This window comes from Capsicum annuum, chromosome 10, assembly GCF_002878395.1.
Source record: "Capsicum annuum cultivar UCD-10X-F1 chromosome 10, UCD10Xv1.1, whole genome shotgun sequence".
NCBI classification, from domain to species: domain Eukaryota; kingdom Viridiplantae; phylum Streptophyta; class Magnoliopsida; order Solanales; family Solanaceae; genus Capsicum; species Capsicum annuum.
The window spans coordinates 130,422,336-130,448,730 of NC_061120.1; the positions used below are offsets into that span (position 1 = coordinate 130,422,336).

General features: G+C 34.7%; 1 pseudogene; it reads left to right on the forward strand.

The window, feature by feature from the left end:
* The first annotated feature begins 10,605 nt into the window (after positions 1–10,605).
* Positions 10,606–26,395, forward strand: part of LOC124887794 — a 62,833-nt pseudogene continuing 47,043 nt past the window's right edge.

A 26,395-nucleotide genomic window follows, 5' to 3' on the forward strand; every position in this document is an offset into this window, starting at 1 on the left:
AGATGAAGACTCACAGCTAACTCTGACTACTGAACCAGGATGCTACTGATGCTCTGGCGCTCATGTTTCTAAATCTATGGTATAAAACAACATAGTGCAAATATGTTAGTACTTTGAGTGAATGGGTATGCAAGTAAGGTAGGGTGAATGCAATAGGTTCATATGCATGAACAATACTAACTGACTGACTAACTTGAATGTGAGAAAACACGCATGTATACATAACTGTAACTGACACTGTGATAGGACTGAATACTAAGTTCTGACTACTGAGTTTACTAATAATAGGGAATTACTAATATATGAGGGAATGATACTATGCTACTGATGCATCAATAACTATTTCTAATAGTTCTTATTTATGAAGAACTGGTTTGGTTTACTGTATCTAACAGTCCTGAAGCTGAATACTGATAACATAAGTTCTAATAACTAATAACATGAGTGACTGTATCTGACAGTCCTAAATCTAATGGAACTAGCTGATTTTTGTACTGTATTTGAGTAACTGAAACTGAGATCAGTCCTATCTAGTGGGTGATCTCTAAATCTGATGATGCCGTTACTTATTGACATTAGTTGAGATAAGTACTGTCTAGTGGGTGATCCTAGATTTTATTTATAATGATAAGGAGTAACTGTATCTGACAGTCCTAAGTCTATACTACTGAGCAGAATTGAATATATTTGACAATCTATACTAAGCTAACTGGGCTAGCTAGAAGGGTATCAGTACCGCACCACTAGTAAAGAAAACTGCTGTTGAGTGAGTCCTAATCTTGTGGGTGACCCCTGAAATCATTCCTATACATTTAAATAAGCTAACGGGTGATCCCTGATTATGTCATCCCCATATAATAGTTAACATATTGTACCTACATTGGCTACGTAGTTCTGGAACTTAGGGATTGCTTCTAGGGATCTCAGTCCTATTTAGCTGGTGAGTCCCTATCCCTGTGCTCGCTCGGTGCGGAATCCTACTCCTAAATGAAAGACACTGACCTGATTAACTGAACTAAGCTGATTAACTTAACTGAACTAATACTAGTGGTATTGTCTAGCGGAGGTAAATTGAATTTATTTAGTTCCATTGACTGATGAAATGTACTGAGTTCTGAGAACAGACTGACAATAATGAACTTATTGAGATTGTCTGGGAATGCTGAGGTTACTGAGATTACTGAGCTACTAAAATTATTGAGATTTTTGAGATTTCCTGAGTTACATGACTAATTGAGTTTTATAGATCATAGCTTGACTGAGGAGATCATGAAAATTTAACATGGCTCTAGGCACACAACTAAATATTTGGGTACAAGTACCCCGAGGACTCGATGAGAAGAAAGTGAGATAGCATGGCTTACTTGAACACATGACCAACAACACAATTCATAATTCATTTATTAAAGCACTTGACCAAACATGTGATATGCATAAGCTTGTACTTACATGGGGATTTAATGATATCATACTAGTTGGGCATTGTTCCTTCATTTATGCATTTAATCATACACATGGTAGGCATACACATGCCGAGAACATTATACAACAATTAATCATCATGATTCATCTCTAATTTCATCATCCTAGGGTTTATTTATAAGTTCACATGAATATACATCTATACAAATCAGTTCCATATAAAATTGATCACCCAACATAGATTTGAATTCAATTGATCATTCTCAACAAAAACAAAAAAAACAACAACATGAAATTCATAAACAAATCCATAAATTAAAACATAGGAAGAAGATTCTTGGGCTTCATCGATGAAAGGAGTCCATGAATGAACACTATGCATACCTTAGTTCGTGATTTTGTGAAGATTAATGGTGAAACCTTCTTGAATTTGAATCCCCAATAGAAACCCTAGCTTGTTCTTGAGAGAAACTAGTATATTTTTGGTGAAGAATGGCTATATCACATATTATTGCATCTAAATAGGGGTAGGAAATTGACCCTTTTAACCCTTTGACGCGTTTTTTATTTATGAGAAAATTTCCCAATTTTCATCCTTGGCACGACGCGCTACTATTGGGCTATGTCACTTAAATATGACAAATGGAAAATTACATAGTGAGGCGATGCGGAGCTATTGCGTTGCCACCTTTTTTGAGGCCTGGAAGTTTGGAGCGACATGGGCGAGATCACGTTGAGATACTAAAAAGGGACAATTGTCATTTTGGCTTGTGGTGCGGCGTGCCATTAACCAATATGGCATTGTTTTACGATAGGAACTTAAAATAGTCCAAACTTATTACCCGATTACCAGATTTGGGCAGATCGTATATCGATGGAAAGCTTATTTAATTTCCCACTGAATAAAAGTAAAAATATTAGAAATGCCACGTCTATAAAAATGGATTCATCTTTCAAAGAAATATTCTAACATTCTTGGGGAAACATTTCAAGCAAGGAAAATTATGGGTATTACAATAACTAACAGCCCAATGGGCATTTTAGATATTTCCCCTTATCCCCAAGCACCCAAATGATGGATTAAATCCCTAAAACGATATTATTTAAAAACATTCAAGATATTAACTCATGTTACCCTTCCCCTCTTCCCAATAACAAGAAATTCAAACTTTTCTTCAATAATTCAGGTAACCAAGCTACAAGTTCAAGTTTTTCTTCAAGAATTCAAGTAATTTAGGTAAGTGGTTCTATTCATCAATGGATTCATTCCACCCTCTAAGTCCCACAAATCTTCTATTTGGTTTGAGTATGAGTTTAAATCTTTACTATGTTTTAATTCTGTGAAAATCATAAAAGTTATCCGTGTTTCCTCATTAATTTTGCCTTCAACCATGTTATTAGCTGTTCCATGTAAATTATGATTCTATATAATTTAAATTCCAAATTCACATATCATGTTTGTTCAATACTATGTCAAGTTTTCAAATTTATGTATTTAATCATTTAAACCAGATATCCTCTCAAGCTTAACTTATCCCCATGTTCTAATTCACGATATTATCAGTGATTTAAATGCATTTTGTTTTGGGCCCCCAAAATCAAGACTTCCAACCAATGTTTTAAAAGATGTTATCATATTTAAAGTATCATTTAGCGTTGACGGGTTATGAACAACCAATACGTATGTATTTTTATAGATTTCCATTTTTAAGTAATAAGCAAGACAAAATCATAATTTTGTCCCAATATTCAGATTATCATTTTTAATAACAAACTCACCAGTATTATTTCATGTCAAATACATTAGTTTACAAGTTCATGGTTACTTCAAATTATGCATGCACTGTTAGTTTTTAAAATTTCGTGTTAGAGAATATCAGTCATCAGTGCATACATCAGTTCATGATTCTAGTGTCAGTTCAGTTGGGAGTAGGATTTGGCACCGAGTGAACCCACTGATAGAGGCTCACCTACCATTAGAGGGTATGACCCTTAGTAGCTATTCCTATGTTCCAAAACTACATAGCCAACGTAGGTTGGAGAGTCTTCGTACCAGTTGAGGGTTGACATATCATTGGAGCACCTTTAAGTAAAAGGTAACTCCCTAGACCTATGGGACCTCAGTTTAGTAGAACCACACAGCTATTATTAGTACGCATGGCAAGGTACTAACACCCTTCTAACTAGGGTTATAGGTTGAATCCCGATTAGCTCAAATTTGGGCATGTCGGTTTACATGATACCTTGCACAGTTTCAGTACAGTTATTCAGACTAAGTATAGCTCAGTTTTATATGATCAATATTAAAATAATAATTATTTAGTAAATAGATATAAGTTATTCAGTATATATATCTTAGTTATTTGGCATACCGACCTCAGCTATCAAATTGCTCAGTTATTAAAATATCAGTCATTCAGCTATTCAGACCATTGCAGCACATGTTTTGTTTGTTTTTATATATTTATTCATTCGTGATCATTATATTCATACATTATCCTTAGTACTGTTTTAGATCATGTTCATCTTTCCATGAAAATTTCATATGGTATTCACGTTTGTACCGCTTCCCAGCTTACTGAATTTTTTCAGCTCATGATTTCGAAATTTCACTGCGCCTTATAATTTTTATGCAAATCCATGATTGAAAATGTATAATTTGGCAGATAGCTTATGTCTTCAGATTTAAGAATATTTAAAATATTTCTATGATTTAGTGTATGTCCCCATATACTCCGTACATTCCAAAGTACTAACCACATTGATGCATTTGTGGCAACACTTCCTCATGATGTTGGTATCAGATATAGTCGATACACCATGGTTAGGCGGTTCTCCATATTTAGCCAGTAGGTAATGAGTTCCATTATTTAAGGAACTCCAGTCAGTTGTAGTTCGTGTGTTGTATTTTTATTATTCTTTTGTATTTATTAGTAGTAGTTGGTGCCATGTCCCAGACACCTACAGTTAGTATAATAGAGGCTTCATAGATAGTTAGTCAGAGTCATGATATGTAATTTAACTTTTGTCTTTATTTTTATCATGTTGTAAGCTTTATTAGTATTATACTTATTTAGATTTTCTCATTATTATATTTTCTCTCAGTAAATTTAGCTTTTATATACAATGAAATCATTTTCTCAAGTAGAATGTAGTGCATACATTAGCTTGGGATCACATATGTTTCAAAGCACCGTGTTGCGTCTAGAGTTAGCCTCTGGTGATTACAAAATATTTATTAGAGAACAAGGTTCAAGTGTCCTAGGTTTTCTATGAAGTCGTGTCTATTGGATTCTTACGGAATGGTATAGAGACGTCGGTACTTTTTTTAAGAGGCTACAGGAAATTTAAAAAATATTTCCTTTCTTTCATGTCTCAGATCGTGCTGTAGAACTGTTATCTAAGAAACATACGCATATTGAATCAGATTCTATGAACTTAGTCTTATTATCTCATGATTCGTGATTACATAATATACTTGGCGATGCCATAAAGCCCTTTTCTTTTGAATATTGTATGAGTTTTATTAAGGGACAATTCCAAATGAGAAGTTACAAACTTTGTTTCATCCTTAGTAACTCTTAGAATTTTATTGCATTGTTATCACATTGTTGTTCTATATGTTCTATTGTATCATGAACATTTTAAGTTAGATCAAATCTCTCTACATGAATCAACTCCTTATATTCATTAAAGTCAAGTCAGCTCAAAAACAAGTTTCATGATAAGAGTTTTAATGTTTCATCTCAGCTACATCCTTCATTAGTAGATATGTCATGTGTACCTTATTCTATACTTCTAAAGTTTAAATAAGTTCTTACAAATCATTTGAGGATGAATGATTCCAAGGGATTGATAATGTAACACCCCGCATTTTTAATCTAGACATTGAACCGTCATTCCTATATGTGTAAACTCTAATTCCATTATTTATATTTTAATATATGTATATCATTATCCTAGTGTTAAGAATGATTTTGAGGTGAAAATATTCATGGGTAGCACTTAGAGAAAAGTTGAGGTAAAAGACTTTTATTCGATCAAATTTTGGTATTTGATACTACGTGGGTCAACTTTGAATTGGTATAACTTTTGAAATATGTGTAATTTTTAAGCTCAAAATCTACCAAATTATAGATAGTTGAATTAGCTTTCCAACTATACCAATTTAGCCTTAATCCGATACACGATTAAAAAGTTATGATCATTTTAGTGAGAAACAGTAAGGGTCTGTGATAGCTCCTCCACGTGGAACTTAGGCCTCACGTTAGCCTATGTGATGTATAGGATATGTTTCCTACATCCATAAGTAATATGTCAAGGGGCGTATGAGTTACTTCTCCTTGGCAATAAGTACCTAAGTGATGGATTAATGTCCCAATGCCATTTTCATGAGATTAACTCACGTATACCCTTCCCCTCTTACCAAGAACAAGAAATTAAAACTTCCTCTCTAAGAATTAAAGTATCCAGTCTCCAAGTTAAAGTTTTTCTCAAGGATTCAAGTAATTGAGGTATGTAGGGTATTTATCAATGGATTCCTTCCACTCATTGAGTCCAAAAAATCCTCTATTCGGTTTAAGTACAAGTTTTACTCTTTACTATGATCTAATACAGTGAAAAAATCAAGAAATTTATCCATGTTTTCTCATTAATTTAACATTCAATCCATGCTGTTATATTTTCCATGTAAATTATGATTTTATATGATTTAAATTCCAAATTCACATGTCATTTGTTCAATACCATGTCATGTTGTAAAATTCATGTATTTAATCATGTAAACATGATATCATCTCAAGCTTAACTTATCCCCATGCTGTAATTCACGAGAGTATTAGTTATTTAATTGCATTATGTTTTGGGTCCCCCAATTCATGACTTCCTACTAATTTTTACATGATGTTATCATATTTAAAGTATTATTCAGTGATGGCGGGTTATGAACACCCGATACCTATGTATTTTTACATATTTCCATTTTTAAGTAACAAACCAGACAGAATCGTGATTTTTCCCATATTCATATTATCATTTATTTATAACAAACTTACCAGTATTATTTCATGTCAAATATATTAGTTCACAAGTTCTTGGTAACTTTAGATAATGCATGCACTGTCAGTTTTCAAAACCCTATGTTTGACCATATCAGTAATTAGTGCATACACCAATTCATGAATTCAGTGTAAGTTCAGTTAAGAGTAGGATTTAGAACCGAGCAAATTCAGGTATAAGGTCCCACCTTCCAGTAGAGGGTGTGACCCTTAGTAGCAATCCTTGAGTTCCAGAACTACTTAGCCAGTGTAGGTTTAAGAGTCTTCTTATTAGTTGAGGGTTGACATACTTATCATAGGAGCACCTGCCACTAATGGGTGACTCCCTAGTCCTATAGGACATCAATTTGGTGGATCCACATAGCTAGTGTTAGTACCCATGGAAAGGTACTGAAACTCTTCCAAATGGGGTAGCAGGTTTGATCCTGATTAGCTTATATTGAGGCATGTCGGTTAAATGATACCTCCCAAAGTTTAAGTCCAATTATTAAGACTAAGTACAGTTCAATTTTACATGGTCAGTATTTAGATATCGGTTATTCAGTAAACATCTATCGGTTATTCAGTATGCCAATCTTAGTCATTCAGTATACGAACCTCAGTTACCCAGTTAGATAAATATTCAATTGCTTAGTTATACAAATACCAGTCATTCTGTTATTTAGACCAGATCAGTACATTTTATGTTTGGTTTAATGTGTTTATGCATTTATGCTCATTATATTTGTATATTCAAATCCTTCGCTTATGTTGGTTTAGATTTCAGTTCAGATGTACATGATTTTATGTCAGTTTCTACCACATAGTTTCAGACCCAGTATTCATACAGGATCATTAGTACAGTTTTATAGCATTTTAAGATTTATAAAAAAAGTTCATACAGTATTCATGTTTCTACCGCTTCCCAACATACATAATTGTTTTCAACTCATGATTTAGAAATTTCACTACGCCTTATTGATTTCATTCACAACTAAGATTAAAATGCATATTTCGGCAAGTAGCTTTTGTCTTTAAATATAAGGATGTTTTAAATATTTCTATGATTTAGTTCATTTCCTTATATACTCAGTACATTCCAATTTACTGACCACATCTAAGCGTTTCTGGCTATATTTCTTCATGATATAGGTACTAAATATAGTCCATATACAATGGTCAATAGTTCTCAGCATTCAGCCAGTAGGTGATGAGTTCCCTTATTCTGGGAACTCTAATAATGAAATGCCCCAATCTTTGGGACATTTCAAATGGGCACCTCGAGCATATATGTATCGGAGATTTCCCCATATCCTAACCTAATCATTAACAAATATCTACACGAGTCTGAGGGAGCCCAACCATAAAATAAGAATAGCGGAAATATATGTCTAATAGCCAATGCTAGACAATATCTACAATTTTATAAATAACGACAGTCTAGCAAATATGCCCAAGTCAACAGTCATCCACAAAGACACTAAACAACCAAGTCAAAGATATATCGGGACATGCCCCCGATCATAGCCAAGTACCAAACCTATACAAGTCTAGGACATAAAGTAAAATGACTGTGATAGGTAAATTTTCCAGAGAATAGAAGCTCACCACTTCAAAATCAATACAAGAATTCATTCGAACACCTGATCAATGCGTAGAAGAAAAAGAAGAAGAATATGTTTCAGTGCCTACATCATGTGGGGATGTAGCGTCCAAAGACGATTAGCGGTTGGAGAGATAACATATAAATCAAGGATACGGATTAAATAATATCATCAATCAACTATAAGTCAATATATCATGTTCAATCATATTCACGCATTTACCCTTGTACATAGATATCACATGCTAATAAAGGTATCAAGACTTAACAACATTCTCAAATACTTCAATCATAAGACACAAAGTAGAGGATTCCGACATTCCACACTTAGGTTCATACAATTCTTATTAGGCATAAGACATCAACCACATTCACAAATCACTTGACAGTGTACTTCATCCATAGTTACACTTCATCAAGCAAATTATCTATTTAAACAAGGGCTCTACCCGTATACCACAATGACTTAGGCGTGGAAATCTAATCAGATAATCACATATTCAACAAGGCATGGGACTCTAATAGCATACTAGCTCATTAACTTCCATATAAAACTCTAATCACTTAATCACATACTAAATCGGGCATAAAACTCTAATCACATAGTCACATACTAAACTAGGCATAGAACAATCACATTTTTAACCGGTCATGGAACTCTAATCACGCAATAATGTATTTAACAAGGCATAAAACTCTAATAACATATTTAACAGGGCATGGAACTCTAATCACATAATTACATATTTAACCGGGAATGGAACTCTAAGCACATAATCATATATTAAACTATGCATGGTACTCTACTCACATAACCAAATATTTAATCAGGCATGGAACTCTAAGCACATACTCACATATTTAACCCGGCTTGGAAATCTAATCGCATGTGTACAAATTCAAAAGGGCATGGAACTACTATCGCATGCTACCTCATTCAAGTGGGTATGGAACTCTAATTGCATGCTTACACAATAGGTGAGGTATTTTAACCTCAAGAGATCTCTTTATGCAAGGGAATCCAACCACAAGCTATTAAATGAGTTTCTTTGACCATAATTTTTTAGATAAGGGGACATCACCCATAAGTCATTAGATGAGGGGAAATTACCCATAATTCATTTTATAAGGTGAGGGACTCTAGACAAAATCCATCACATTGCTATCATTAGTCGACATTTGAACTCTTGACCCATTAGTTCATCCATTTTCATTCACATAATTCATATCACAGTTAAGGGCTTTGACTAACTTAGCCAATTAAACATTATAGATGACCACATGGTCCCCATAGGAGCCGTTAGTGCTCAACCATTTCAATAGGCTGATGCCATCATTCAACTCATTATACCATTCAATTTATGGTCCTGAAGACCCACACAAGCCATTAACAGTCATTAACAACATTATATCAAATTTTTACCTCACTTGGTTGCATACATAATTCAAGTTCAAACCTTGGGAATTGAACCTCCTTCTTAGTCATCATGCCAATGTGGTCATCATTAAAGAAATTGCCTAGCCAACAACATTAACACAACCTCAATAATCAACTATTTATACTTATATGGCCATCACACAACTTAAAGGCGTAGGCTTATTCATTACATTATTAACAAGGTTTATAGCAACCATTTACAAAGCAATTACAATTAGAATAACTTAATACATGGACAATAAGACCTTTACCAAAAATCCACGAGTATTCATATACATTTATTGATTATCATGACTGCTTCATGTCTACTAGGCCAATTCAACAGATGCACATTTGGCCTTCACACAACTATTTAACCATTGATCATTTTAATAGCTACATGCCTTGATTCAACACATCATTAATTATATTAATGGTCAGCAAGATCCACATAACCATTCATAATTCATTAGAAAGTTTTCACCATATTCTTATCGCATTTAGGCTCAACACATACAATAAATTCATTTTCATGTCTAGGGTTTCAATCTCATAGTACACTACTGGAAATTACCTCTATGGCAATGAACTTTTTAGTGAAAGTTAACAAAGCATTGTAATAGGTTCTCTATTGCAATGGTTTAAATCATTGCCAAAAATAATTATTCTATTAGCTATAATTTAACACTATAATTGTCGCATGTGACACTAAGCATTGCAATAGATAAATAAATAAGTTATAGCAATGCTTATTTATCCCCTCTATTTTAAACAAAAATTTTATTAAGTCCGCCAAAAAAATATTTTACTAAAACTTTTGTCTAGCTTAAACCTACTCCATTTTAAATCATTCATAAAATTGCTATATCTGTGAGTTTCAATCGACGGACAGCGTTGCTAATTTTGTGAACTTTTAATCAACGGTCGGTGTCACTAAATTTGTTGAACCATAAGTGGAACTGTAGCTTTATGGAACTGGTAAGTGGATCTGTAGCTCTGCCCTACTTCAAAATTTAACCTCTTTCTTTATTTAATTCCTTCAACATCTTTTTCCTGTATATTCTTCCTACATACACACACAACTCACTCAGTATCTTTATTTTTTTCTTTCATGGTTTAATTCATCAATGGCTGCAAAAGTAAGAAAAGTTCCAATTATTAGAGTTGTCGATGATCTAGAAGCTCTGTGGGATCTAGTAGCTGTAACTAAAGGTTCTTCCAAGGAATTTTTGTTGTTCATTATCAGTAAGTTCTCACACAAATTTGTTCTAATTTTTGGGGATTTTCTTCTATTTAGGATTTTTGCTTCAATTCTTGCTAAAAATACAGTGGACTTCTTACTTTTGTGACAACAATAGATATTTATTTTTAATCAATGATAGGAATTCCTAAGTTTGTTCATTTTTTTGAAATTCTGATGTGTATTATATACTTTATTTTTGATGTGTTTGAACTGGAAATAGGGCTTTGTTCATGTGAATTTAATGGTAATCTAGTTGTTGTAGTTATGTAGTGGTTGTTTTCAGCTTTAATTTGACTTGCTAATTGAATTTTCCCTAGAATTTTTTAGCTTGTTATAAAATATATATGGAATTTTGGATTTGATTTTGTTGTTTTTAGTTGAATCCGACTTGCTAGCTTTTGTTTTTCATTTATTTTGTTATTGACTTTGAGGATTGGCTTAACTTATGTTTTGGGGAGAGGTCAGCTACCGTTTACTGAGTTATATGGATATCTATAAAATTCAATTCGTTGATGAGCTCTGGAGTATCCAATGATTTCTAGTGTTTGATGAATAATGATTGATTAATTGGTTATTTAATTTTCATGTGTATTTGTTTTGGATTTCGCCACTGGGGCATCTCCGAAGGATTTACTTATGGAACTTTGAGATTTTGTATATGAATCCAACCATAGGAAGAAATATGTATATAACATTTGATCATAATTATTTCCTACTATATGTTAAAAATTTTAAGCAGTCTTCATTAGATATGTAGAGAACTTTATGCACAGTTCTTTCTTACCATCTTTATATAACTTAAAAGGAGTCTATTCCAACTGGATGTTGCATTACTATGATTTATTGTGCTATTATTTTTGGAGATTAAGTTTGAGCTCATATATGTCGTTTAAGTTCTATTTTTCCATTCACACTACTTCTAATTCAACTTATTTCTTGCAAATGTATATTTGGTAGTTAGTCATGTAAAAGAAAAATTCTTTATGTTGGTTGTTATAGATGCTATGTTTTATTTAGTAGTGGAATATATTTGTACACCATCTCCTTGTCGCTATGTCTTCTCATTATGTTGTCTAGGAAGGGCCTTGGCGTGGTAGGTGGTAAAAGAACAATTTGTTCTAGTGTGCAAATACGAGTTCTAGTTGTTGTCATCCACTTTGTGCAAAATGAGCTGGTCTATTCCCGGTTCGATCCTTACAACCCTCTAGATTGAGGGGTCAAAGTTGTAGTAATGGCTATTACTTGCAAATAATTTCTTTTCCTTATAGTGGATGACCCTTTTAGATGACACTTTTTTTTTAGATTGTCTTCAGTTATGCTTGTAGTGACATCTTTTCAGGAATCATCCATTTAAAAGAAGATATACTTAATAAGAAATAAAAAGAGGAAGCAAATTTTGGCTATGCCCAATAATCCATAAAGATTCTTTCTCTCCACTTTACTTACTTGACATTATTTGTTCCAGGATCCTTCTATTTCTTATGCTTCAGTTTACCAATGCTCTTTACCTTTTCTTTCAAGATGAATAGAGTTAATCTTTGAAGCAGTCCTTATATTAATATCTCATTCGACCATTATATTTAACATAATAAATTTACCTGACCACACATACAATTTATGACATTGGTTAATCAAGTCAAAATAGTCGAGTCAGCAAAAATAGACCTAAAAATTTTCATTTTTGGCAGCAAATCTGGATTTAGCTTAGAATGTATGCATTCTCATCCTGATTTATCCATTCCTACAGTTTCCAAAATAAGTGTTTAAAGACATTCGAGTTTTTCTCCTTAAATGCAGCTCAGTTTTGCTTCCATATGCTGCTTGTGCTCACGCTGGATTTTCTAGTAGTAGCAGACAAAATTTAGCTACATAAAATTTTAGTTTCTCAATCATTCTAGTCAAGCATCTTAACTTAATGCTAGAGCACACAAGATGTATTTAAGCCCCATATTGCGATCATTTATTTTCTAGACTATGCTGCACATACCATGCACAATTAATTTGGATCATCTAATAAAGTTCTTTCTAATGTGTTGAGTTAGTGAAGATTCTCATTGTTAAGAATAAATAAGTTAATAAATATTTCTTGATCGTTTTGCTGGGACATACTATGGTAGTATCCTGAATAAATTAAGAAAGAAACAGAATAATATTCACAAGAATTATGCATCATTTGGACTATCATTTTCTTTTTTCCATAGAGGATGCTCACCTCACTCCATTACTACGTCTTGTAGCTAGAGCTTCTATTAGCATAATTTCCAAGTCTACAACTTACCCATTGGACATGGTGCGGGGCAAAGTCACTATGGAAGTACTTATGAGTTTTTGAAACAATATTGCATATTCTGATGTTTTATATGTCATACAATGACTATGGAATGCTCTACAATGATGCCTTTCATGATAATCCGCTTCATGTTTTGTAGATAGAGAATTCTCCTTATTAGTCCAAAGGAGTCTTCTATTCTCTATCCACCATACTCCGTGAGGAAGGTCCACATGCTTTGTATAAAGGATGGCTTCCTTCAGTCATAGGAGTTGTAAGATTTTATTCCCTGAATTTATAAGGAAATTCTTCTTTATTAGATTGGTAATACTCAAACCATCTAGTCCCTTTATAGAGAAAATAAATGATGCTTCTAAGCTTGTCGAGAAAAATAATTGTTAAGAACTTCACCCACTAGTTAATTAGACAAAGTAGTATTGTAAGAGAACTATTCAAGGCAGAAGTTTAGAATTAAAATACCTTCTATCTGAATAGAGTATCGAAGAGGAACAAAAAACAACAGCAACACAAATAGAATGTCCTTCTGATTCTTGTGAAAGTAACTATGTTTTTGTTTGCTGATTCCATATGTGGGACTTAACTTTGCAGTTTAGGAATCTATAACAGACTGGTTGGTCAAAACAAAACCACTTGATCTAGTTGTTGATTCTACTGAGCTTGGTGTTGTTACAAGGATGGCATATGGGGTTTTGGGGAAAACTATTGCCTACCCTCCTAACACTATACGCAGAAGGATGCAGATTATGGGTTGGAGAGATGTTGCATCCATTATTACCGGTGATGGGAAAGAAAGGCTTCCATTTAATATTCTGGAATGATTGAAACTTTCAGAAAACTATTAGGTATGAGGGATTGAGGGCCATGTACAAGGTTGTGGTACCCAATTCAGTAAAGGTTAGTCTTGTTTCCATACCTTGCACCTTTATGAGTTGTAACTTTGGTTGAAGTTTATTAGTACCTCTTATTTATGCATATAGAATTAGCATCCCTTTGTGGAAACTTTGTTTAAATAAGAAACTTTTTCCCTTGGGTTGACATCACTTTTTTATTACTATGCTCTACTGAGTAGATAGCATCGAGTTTTACTTATCAAAATATCTAATCCACTTTTTCATACACAAATCCTTTTGTATTATGGAGCTTCTACTTAATATAGTACATATCACTACCTCTAACAAAGTAGAAAGACCATTTTTGATAGCCCGACTCAAGACAAATAGCTCTAATTTACTCTACCTATGTATACTAATTAGTAATGTTTTACTATGGTAGCGAACTACTAACTATTCTATTTGCATTATAATATCAATGGCATCTTAAACTGCCATAGGATAGCGCAACCATCTTCTAATAACTGACTTGTTATAACCTACTGTATGGTTGTTGTATGTTGCTTGTTATAAGCTATTTTCTTAATGGGATTTTCTTACATTTACGTGTTAATTTTTCCTATTTTGTTCTTTTTTTATAGGTCTCCAAAATGAAGAAAGAGATGAAGAAAGTGATGAAGACACTGACCATACTTGAAAAGATTTTTGGGTTGTGGATAAATCCTTTAATATCAATAGTTTTGTGTTGACTTTCTTGAAACTTATCATGACTCAAACTTGCTACTATGTAAAAACTTAACTAATCTCTTAGACTTGATTACATTTTGCTTTTGAGTTTAAATTACTAGCTTGTTACATATTTTGAATTATGAGATTATTAATGAATGATTTTGTTTGGTAATGTGTATATATTGTGTTATAATTTGTTATGTATGTAAATAAAAATTAACATTAAGAAGAGTGACTATTTATATAAATCATTTCAATCCAATAACATGTCGCTATAATTGTTGAAATAGATCAATAAACCATTGCAATCGGTAGTCAAAAAGTGTTGCAATAGAATAACAAAAGCTTCGCAATAGATTATATTGCATTGGTTTAATCTCGTTGTAATAGATGTTATTCCAACGGTTTAATCTGGTTGTAATAGAATCTATTGCAATGGTTTAATGTTATTGCAATATAATCTATTGCAATGGTTAGTAACCGTTGCAATAGATGAAAATTAGCATCTCAATAAGTCAAAAAATAATCGTCTCCATAGGTCAAGATATGGTGACGGTTGTTTAAAACCATCGCCATAGCATGACCTTTGGCGACGGTTCAGATAACTATCATATAAACCGTTTTAATACACCAATCGCAACACTAACCTATAGCACTCTTGCTGAACCATTACGGTAGTGCTATGGCAACCATTTTTCGGTTTATTGCAATGGTTTTGCAACTGTCACCATATGGGTAATTTCTAGTAGTGTTAGTCATTGATCAAACAATATCACCAAATACATAGTACATGGTTCATAAGAACTTTAAGATACGATTTACCAATCATTTATGCTCAATAGGTCATTTCCCTAATTCAATACATCACCCACACGTACCTAGGCATTTCACTTTGACATTTTCACAAACAACTTTTGTGATATCTTATATCAAGGTCATTTTCAAGTTAGATATCATCAAGACTAAGACTATTCAAGACCCTTAAGTTACAAAACACTAAACAATCATCCACATATACACTCTACTATCAATAACATGTATCAACATAAGTATAAAAAATAATCATCATTATTCGTTGTTACGTAGTGAAAACCTTTTCATTTGATTCAAAATAACTATGTACACTTACTAATTCAAGCGTGAAAAACATGGTTTTAGAGTTATTTAAAGAGGTAAATAGATATATGCCTTGTAAAAGATGACACACCAACAATCTTGACTCTTTTTTGCCACAAGATGAACACCCTTCAAACCTTAGCCTCCAATCTTTCTCCGAGAAGCTTTTTAGAGTGTTTCGAATGTTTAACTATTGTAAATGAAGACTTAGGAGGATAACATGCCTTATATGTTGCAAGGAATTAGGGTATTAGGCATTGGAAATTACCAAAATGTTCTTAATAAAAATATGGAAAGGTTACAAGTATAGGTGTATGCCTCCCTTATATGGTTCATGTGGCAATCGTGACCTAGGGTATGAATGGTACCCTAAATCGTAACCTAGGATTCTCCAAGGTTAAACATACTATTTTGGGTATGAAAGGGTACTATTGATTCATAATCAAGGGGTATGACTTATCCTTAACTCATAAGATTCACCATTAACCAAAAAAGTCCACTCTAGGTTAGGGTCTTTACTCCATATGACCATGTAGTATACGACTCATACGCATTGTTACGACCAAGGGATGGAATAGTCGTATTGGAGACAGTATTCTACCTTAACATACTACTCAAGGAACGAAGGGGGAGGGGAGAATTCTATGAGTCATGACCAAGGGTATGTCTCAAAGCCTTTAACCGTATCCACCTCTAAGACACCAAAAGGAGTTGTCTTCAAAGGGTTCAAGTTTAGGTATTTCAATTCTTCGACACTTGGGATCAGTTTTCCATGAAAGAAGGGTAAAGAAAGCATATACACTAGTTAATCACATCAACATGCATCATGTAAACCATTATACAAGTTAGAAACAATACAAAACAAAGTTACAATACAACACATATCATGATCTTCACCAATCAACAAAAATTTTTTGCAAGGTCATATTCATGGCTGTTTCAAGTTAGTTTTTGTTCATATGTTGTATTATTATTATTCTTATGTATTGATTAGTGGTAGTTAGAGGCATGTCCCAACCACCTACAGTTAGAATCGTAGAGGTTTTATATATAGTCAGTCAGAATAATGACATTTATTCAAGTTCTTTCTTCAGTTTTATCATGTTGTAAACTTTATCGGTATTATACTTATTTAGATTTCCTCATGATTATGTTTCCGCTCAGTAAATTTAGCTTCCATCTACAATTTAAATCAGTTGCTCAAGTAGTATGACGGTACAAAGGTTAGCTTGGGATCAATTATGGTTCTAAGCACCGTGTTACGACTAGGGTGTAGCCTCCAGTCGTGAAACAATCCCTAGGAACCTAAAGTCATCTATATAGGAACAACTAAAGATTGTTAAGAAGGGGATGAAACCCCAAAACTAAAATGAAAAAACATGTTAGAAATAAAGACTGTCATCTATGAAAGATTCATGGTAGCCTGATACATGTTGCTCACCCTTGAATATGGTACATGAAACGAAAAAACTTTAATCCATGCTAGACAAATAGGCACTTAGCATAAAAAGAAATAATGAATAATTAGGAATCAGCTAGCTAGTCCACATATTATCACCAAGTCAAGTTTAGTCAAGCAAAGACAAAAATAAGTCAAGACAATTTATTGAGTATAAAAATATTTCTCCGGCTCACTCATGGAGCTGGTAAACTCACCTCAACCTCGTACATATACGCTAAGGGCTATACCACCACCCTATAGCCATGACCTGCAGGGAAAATTATCATTCAAGCATTTAAACCCCATACGCAAGTATCTAGCAACCTTGTTACACCAAAAGCTTGTGAGAACGTTCTAAGTACAAAAAATTCCACAATTAGCAAGTAAGGTAGGTCAAAATCGTATAACAGTTGCAAATCTTTTACAAAGATTACATGAAACAACATGCACTAACAAGTCATACTACAAACTAGTTAACACACACATAAATCCTAAATTGGATTAAACTACAAAACCATCACATATCTAAAACAAAACTTGCACAACTCCTTAAAGTCAGAGTTTTCCCCTTTTGTTTAATTTTGCTTGCTCGTAGTTTAGAACATGCACATAAATATATAATTAAATAAATTACCTAACATATCGGGATTAATAAAACACACCCAAATGCTAAGGTCAAATTCATAACCATTCACTTTTCCGTTCTAGGGCTTTTCTATCGTAATTCACCTAAAGATTCTAATTTTATGGTTAAATTAGTGAATTAACGGAATGCAAGGATAAATTAACTGTTAATAAACAAACTCACTAACTTATAGATAAATTTTCTCCTTCCCCAGAAAATAACCAAAATCCACCCTAAAACCCTCTTCGAACTTCGTGAATCAACAATTCTAAGGCTTAATAATTAAATATGAGTTAACGAAGACAAATTTCTTACCTTGACGTAGCAAAATGAATAAATTTGAGTGTGTTTTTCCCTAAATGGCCCTTGCTTTGACCCAAAATGATCTTTAGGATAATAAACTATTTTTCAAAGATATTTTAATAAACTTGTGATTTTCACCGCTATAGCAGTGCTCCTATAATGGTCATTGATCGCTACTATAGCAGAAATTATTCTGCCAAAGCAATTTCCACTATAGTTGTGTGTCGACCACTATAGTGGCATCAAAGGGATAAAATGTCAATCTTCTCACAAAAATAGTAGTTTTTGTAACACACCATATACCTAGAATATTTTGAAAAGTGACCTTTACACTTAGATAAACTTCGAGAGTTCTACATACACAAATATGGTTCCATAAATTTTGTGGGTTCCTTATAATGTTAGATAACTAGAAATAAGGACATATATCACTACCCTAGTCCAAGTCATTCATAGATTTTCCTAGGCCACACCTTTCTCGAAAATCAATCAAAATTAGCGTAGTTTGAAATTTGTAACTTCCAAATTGGGAAGAATCTACACAAAAAAATTTAAATGTGGGCCTCATACATAATAATAAAGAGTGTCTTTAAAACATATACTAATTTACCCATCCTTCATCCTCGAATGATCAATTGAGAAATATATGTTAAACAAGAAAAAAAAAGAGTACATGTATTCTCAAACAATTGAGGATACATATCCTTCATGTCCCTCTCGGTCTCCCAAGTGGTTTTATCAATTAGACAATCCTTCCATTGCTTCTTCACCAAATAAATTTTTCTCTGCAGCTTAGTAACATCCCAATCTAGAATCCTTACAGGTTCCTCTTTTTAAGCTAACTTCTTATCCACAAGAACTAGATCTTATTTAATAATATAGATCTCTCCGTATGGCACGTTTTCAGCATTGAAACATCAAAAATTGGACAGACTGCCAACAGCCCTAGTTGTAGAGCTAACCAATATGTAATTGGACCTACTTCTTCAAGAACCTCAAAATCACACATATACTGAGGTTTGATCTTGTCCCTTTTACTGAACCTCATGACTCCCTTCATGCGATACACCTTGAAAAACTTGCTCACCAACCTTAAAGTGCATGTTCCTCACATTATGTTATGCATACTCTTTTTACTACTTTATGCAGCCAAAAACTTGGATTAAATGAATTTTATCTTCTCTTAAGCCTCATGTACCAACTTCTTGCAAAAAGGTTTAGCATCTTCAAATTCAAACTACCCAATAGGTGACCTACACTTCCTTCCATAAAGTTCCTTTAAAGGTGCTATATCAATACTGGAGTGATAAATATAGTTGTACGAAAACTTACACAATATAAGAAATTTGTTACGACTCGAACACTGGAGTGATAACTATTGTTGTATGAAAACTTACACAATAAAAGTAATTTTTGAAGACCCAGACTAAGGCCTAGGCTTGATGGGTATCTCAAGCCCACTAAGGAGCAGAGACCACCATCTTAGCCTAACTTTATGTGAGTAAAATAATAATAATAATTATAAAGATCAAAATTGAAGCAAAATCCAACCAACGAAAGTTATGTATATAAAACCAAGTGATAGAATATGAGTCAAACACAATGACCAAACAACTGCACACTTGTCCACAAAGCCTCTAAAACCTGAATACAAAATTAAGTCAGGACATGCTCCCGGCCATGACAAAGGAACTTTTCAATTCCCAAAATATGAAAAGAATCTAAGAAAATGGTAAATCTCTCCAAAATATAAAAGATCTCCAAATCATAGCAACTCCATAGATAACCGCACCACGTAACTCTACATGGTGGAAAGCCTATAATGAAATCCATATTGATCATCTCCCACTTACACATAGGTAATTTTATCTCTTTGTACATGCCACCATGCCTCAAATACTTAAGTTGACGTGCTGACAAATCATACATTTATCCACAAAGTTTGCCACCTCTCTCTTTATATTATTTCACCAATAGATTTTTTTTAGTCATGATACATCTTGGCTGAACCTAGATGAACTATATATCAAGAATCATGAGCCTCAGTCAAAATCCTTTCCTACAGCCCATTAAGAGTAGGAACACACAACCTACCCTGATACCTTAAGATACCATTTCCCCCAATATAAAAAATGAGAACCTTTTGTTAACTCACATCATCCTTAATCTGCATAAGTATGGGATCCAAAGCCTGCTTCTCCTTCACTTCAATACCAAGAGATGATTTCACCACTTTCTGAATAATAACTCTCCCATCATCAGAGTACAAGAGACAAACTCCAAAGTTCGATAATTTGTGAATGTACTTCACCAGTCCTCTTTTCACCAAATCCATATAAGATAAAATTATCATAGACAAAGTATTAAGATTATCAGTAACAACATTAGCTTTACGTGGATGGTAGTGAAGAATCATGTCATAATTCTTGAGAAATTCTAGCAACTGCCTCTTCCTAATCTTTAACTCCTTCTAGGTAAACATATAATTTAAGGTCTTACTATTTGAATAGATATCCACATGTACACCAAACTTATAATGATGGCAAATTTTAAAAGAAAAAACAACAGTTGCCAACTCTAGGTACGGAGTTGGATAATTCGTCTCATGAACCTGAAACTGTCGGGAAGCATAGGCCACCACCTTACTATGCTGCATTAAAGTAAAACCCAACCCTACATAGGATACATCGTAACAAACAACAAACCTATCAATACTCTCAGGCAGGATTGTAACACCCCGATTCGCTGAACCAAAATGATACACGGTGCTCATGACCCCAAGGGACCACAATCTAACCCACGACTAATACCTTTACCTATATACTACAAATCATGATATAATAATAAGGAATACATAGAACTGTGAGGCCATAAGGTTAGACTGAATACAATCATGTGGGTGAAAATACCCAAAACAACTCAATCTGAATATAAATCTGAAAATGTCTCCAACTAACTCCGTAAAATTAAACTAAAGAAATAAATAAATGTATGAAATCATATTGTCCTTGAATCAATGAGGACTCACTGTGTCTCTGTGACTGTAATGCTACCGCTACTGCTGGGCTAGACCTTATGTCTCGAAATATATGGTGTAACATGAACAGAAAGCACCATAGCACAAATGCATCAGTACAACTGGAGTCGGGAAAAAACCTCATCTTTTTTATTCTAAACTGACTCTTTGAGCTTGACAAGGCTAGGATCCCTATCTTGTTTCTCTTTCACCTTGGAAACTAGAGATGTGTCTTAACTACTATGAACACATACACCACCCTCTGAAGAGTAGACTAAGTGAATGCCTAGTCTGGAAAGATGATAGATCTCCTGAGCCATCTTTTTCTTACTAAACTCAATGTGAGAAATACTACCCATGGAGAGTTGACTGAGAGCATCGTCCATAACATTAGCCTTGCCCAGATAATAAAGAACACTTATGTCGTAATCGTTCAAGAGCTCTAACCACCTTATCTGACGAAGATTGAGATCTTTCTGGGAAAAGACATACTGGAGGATTTTATGGTCTGTGAAGACATCTACATGAACTTGATAGAGATAATGCCTCAAAATTTTCAAGGCAAAAACTACTGCTTCAAACTCAAGATCATGAGTAGGATAATTCTTCTCATATGGCTTTAACTGTCTGGAGGTGTAGGCTATGACCTTACCATGCTGTATGAGGCACAACCTAAACCCACTCTGGATACATCAAAATAGACTACAAAATCGTCTGAACCATCTGGAATAGCTAGAACTGAAGCGGACGTGAATCGAGTCTTCAACTCTTGAAAGCTTTTCACATGAATCTGACAACTTAAACTTAATCTTCTTCTGAGTCAATCTGGACATGGGAGATACAATAGAAAAAAATCCCTCGACAAACCGTCTATAATAGCCAGCCAAACCCAAAAAACTCCTAATATCTGATAGAGATATGGGTCTGGGCCAGTTTCTTACTGCCTCAATTTTCTAAGGATCTATACTAATTCCATCACCAGAAATAATATGGCCAAGGAATGCTACTAATCTTAGCCAAAAATTCGCACTTGCTGAACTTAGCAAATAACTGGTGATCCCTAAGAGTTGACGAACAATCCTGAGATAGTTTGCATGATCACGCTCTGTGCGAGAATAGACAAGAATATCATCTATAAAGACTATGACAAACATGTCGAAGTACTGCTTGAACACACGGTTTATCAAATCCATAAAAGCTACCGGGGCATTGGTAAGACCAAGTGAGATGACTAAAAATTCAAAGTGACCATACTGAGAACAGAAAGTTGTCTTTGAAATTTGACATTCTCTAACTCTTAGCTGATGATAGCCTGATCTGAGGTCTATCTCCGAGAAGTAACTGGTACCCTAAAGTTGGTCGAATATAAAATCAATCCTAGGAAGAGGATATCTGTTCTTGTCTGTGACCTTGTTGAGTTGACGATAATCAATACACATCCTGATGAATCCCTTATCTAAGATATCCTTCAACTAATCTTTCAGTTCCTTGAGTTCTACTGGGGCCATTCTGTATGGCAGAATATAAATAGGTTGAGTATCCGGAAGAAGGTCTATGCGAAGTGTATTTCCTTTTGGGAGGAATGCCTAGAAGATCTTTGGGAAATACATCTGAGTATTTATTAAAAATAGGGACTATTTCGAGGCTGGGATATTCACAACTGGAATCTTTAACATGCACGAGATGATACATACACCCCTTAGAAATCATTTTCCTTGCCTGAAGGTAGGAAATAAGTTGACCCCTGAATGATGAAATTCTACCCTTCCATTCTAGGATGGGCTCATTCGGGAACTGAAATTGAACTATCCTATTTCTGCAGTCGACTGTGGCATAGCAGGAATGAAGCCAATCTATGCCGAGAATGCCATCAAAATCAGTCATCTCTAACTCCACTAAATCTACTGATGTGGATTTTTGAGATATCATAATCGAGCAGTTCCTGTATACCCACCAGGCTATGATGGTTTTACCCACTGGGGTGGAGACTGAGAAGGACTCTGCTAGGAATTTAGGACTGATTTCGAAATCGCCTGCTATGTATGGAGTAACAAAAGACAAAAATGCACCTGGGTCTATCAAAGCATAAATATGAACATGGAAAATCTGTAACGTACCAGTAACAATATCAGGAGTATTTTCGTGATCTTGCCGGGACTGAAGAGCATAGAGTTTGTTTGGGCATTGCCCACTGGTAGCACTGGAAATGGCACCCTGCTAGTTTGGGCGAATGGACTAAGCTATAGAATAATTTTGCTGAGCCTGAAGGCATGAATATAGACACTCCCTAATCCTATGGCTTGGCTTGCCACAACCAAAACAGACATCACTACTGGCTTTGCAAATGCCCTTGTGGTTCTTACCATAAGTCTGACAAAGGGGATTCATTCGGGCACTGCTAACACTGCCCTGAGATTTATAGCCTGGCACTTTGTCTCTATTCCCGTCTCTGAACTTCGATGCTGGAGCACTAGTAGAGGAAGGAGCTGGAATGGCTGACTTGGAGCAAAACTGTGAACGGTTTTCTCTATCTGACTTGGGGTGAGCAAAGTTGAAATTACTGACCTTGCTCTCTTGTTCTGCCTCTCCCTAGTCTTAAAATTCTACTCTTCTACTTGCTGGGCATGGTTCATGAGTCTGGCTAAGGTCATATCACAGATCAACATCGTAGACCTACACTTATTTACCACGCTATCATTGAACCCTAACATAAACTTGCTCATCTTAGCTCTATTGTTTGCAAAAACATGAAGAGCATACCTGGCTAGCTGAGTAAATCTGAGAGAATACTCCCTAATAGTCATATTCCCCTGCTTGAGGTTGATGAACTCAATAACTATGGCTTCCCTCAGCTCTTGGGGAAAGAATCTATCTAAGAAGGTTGGGACAAATTCCTCCCACTCGATAGGGCCTGTATCATCTAAGCTCTCAGACTTCCACTGTTTGTAACAATCATGAGCAACATACTGTAACTGGTAGGTGGCTAACTCAGCACTCTTAATAGAAGTAACACCCATGATGTCAATGACCTTCTGGACTTGGTTAATGAACTCCTGAGGGTCCTCATAAGACTTAGACCCATGGAAATATAGAGGGTTCATCCGGGTGAAGTCCCGAACCCTAGCTGCTTTGGGATTTACCACTGGATTGGCCAGAATGACTGGTGGCCATTCATTCTGTGCAGCCATGGACTGAGCAAGTATGGTAAATGCGGCTCTAAACTTCGCATGGGAAACATGTTCGCCCAAAGGATCTTCGGGCTGAGGAGCTGGATGGTTTCTTTTCTTTGGGGCCATGGTTTGGAATAAGAGAAGAGTGGATTAGACTGAGAGTTTAACTAGTGATTATGCTCACTAGCATGATATAAATAATGAAAAATGGCAACTGTTCCTAAAACATCTTATCGCCTCCCACACATAAATGTGGAGCGTAATACACCCATGTACAAGACTCTACTAGATGCGGCTTTCAGACTTCCTAGGACTCTATTGAACCTTAGGCTCTGATACTAAGTTTGTAACACCCCGATTCGCTGAACCAAAATGATACACGGTGCTCATGACCCCAAGGGACCACAATCTAACCCACGACTGATATCTTTACCTGTATACTACAAATCATGCTATAATAATAAGGAATACATAGAACTGTAAGGCCATAAGGTTAAACTGAATACAATCATGTGGGTGAAAATACCCAAAACAACTCAATTTGAACGTAAATCTAAACATAAATTTGAAAGCCTCTAAACTATCTGAATAAGGAGTTGAAGGAACATGTCTCCAACTAACTCCGTAAAACTAAACTGAAGAAATAAATAAATATATCAAATCATATTGTCCTTCAATCAATGAGAACTCACTATGCCTCTGGGACTAGAATGCTACTGTTACTGCTGGGCTGGAGCTCGTGTCTCAGAACCTATGGTGTAACATGAAAAGAAAGCACCATAGCGCAAATACGTCAGTACAACTGGAGTACTAAGTATGCGTGAAGAAAGGCTGAACATAAAGGGTTTCATGCATGAACAACATTGACTGACTAATATGAACGTAGGAGTACAAACACACATATATAGAAACTGGGAGCGTGAATACGTGATAGCATGACCTATAAGCTAATACATGGTTTACTGATAACTGTCATGACTGATACTAAAACTGATAACATGGACGACTGTATCTGACAGTCCTGTATATACTAAAATTTGAAGAACGCCCTAATTTCTTTTACTGAGACTGATATTGAAACTGTGGGAAGTAGTGTTTAACTGACATGCCCTATGTATGCCATCATGGCTAAGCTAGGGTCCAATCTCTACCCCGACTGGAGGGGTGTCAATACTGTGCCACGGGTAAGGATAGCCTGTGAGTGACCCTTATTTAGCGGGAACTCAATGAGAACGGTGGGAACCCTTAACTGACGAGTTAAGCCACCTCATCAACCCTAATATGATGGGTTAAGATATCTCAACCTACGATGGCTACATAGTTCTGGAACACAAGGATGACTACTAAGAATCACACCCTGAATTGGCAGGTGAGTTCTCATCCTTCGGTTCACTCGGTGCTAACCTCTACTCCCATCTGGAGGGACTAGACATGAATAACCTACTGCACATGACTTAATCTTACTCAATTCCATTGTCTGGGGCAATGTTACTGATATCTAACAACTGACTAAGATCATAAGGTTTTCCTGAGTCGCATGACTGACTGAAGTCTATGGAATCATAGCTTGAGTTTGGATATCGTGAAACATGACAAGGATCTAGGCACACAGTTATAGTTTTCAGGTACAAGTACCCCCAAGACTCAATCCAAGTCCCTATCAATAATTTAATTCATACTATAGTTGATTTCTTATCTCAAGCAAATCAAAGCAGGTGTTACATATTATTTTCAACTAATAGATAATAATTAAAACCTCAAAATTATGAAGGAATCCTATTACCTTTATAATCTTGAACGCTTAGTAACTTACCAATAGCTAACCGATAGATCCCATAATTTTAGTTAAAGAGATTTAGCCACTCATAATGTAATAATTGATACAACAAGTTGAATTCATAATTTGAAAGATGAACTTACAACAAGATTAATAGCAATGAGTGTTTCTCATATTAGACCAAAGTAGAAATCCCAAAACATTAATGATAATCTCTTCAAAGTTAATTGTTTTGTTCAAGCCAAGAAACTAGAGAGAAAATAATGAAATATGTCCATTCCAAAATAGGTTCAACATCCTTAGAAAACCCTAAACTATGCTTTAAATACTTCAGCCAATTATGGAAATAAAATTATAGAGTTCAGTGTTCTTCTCAA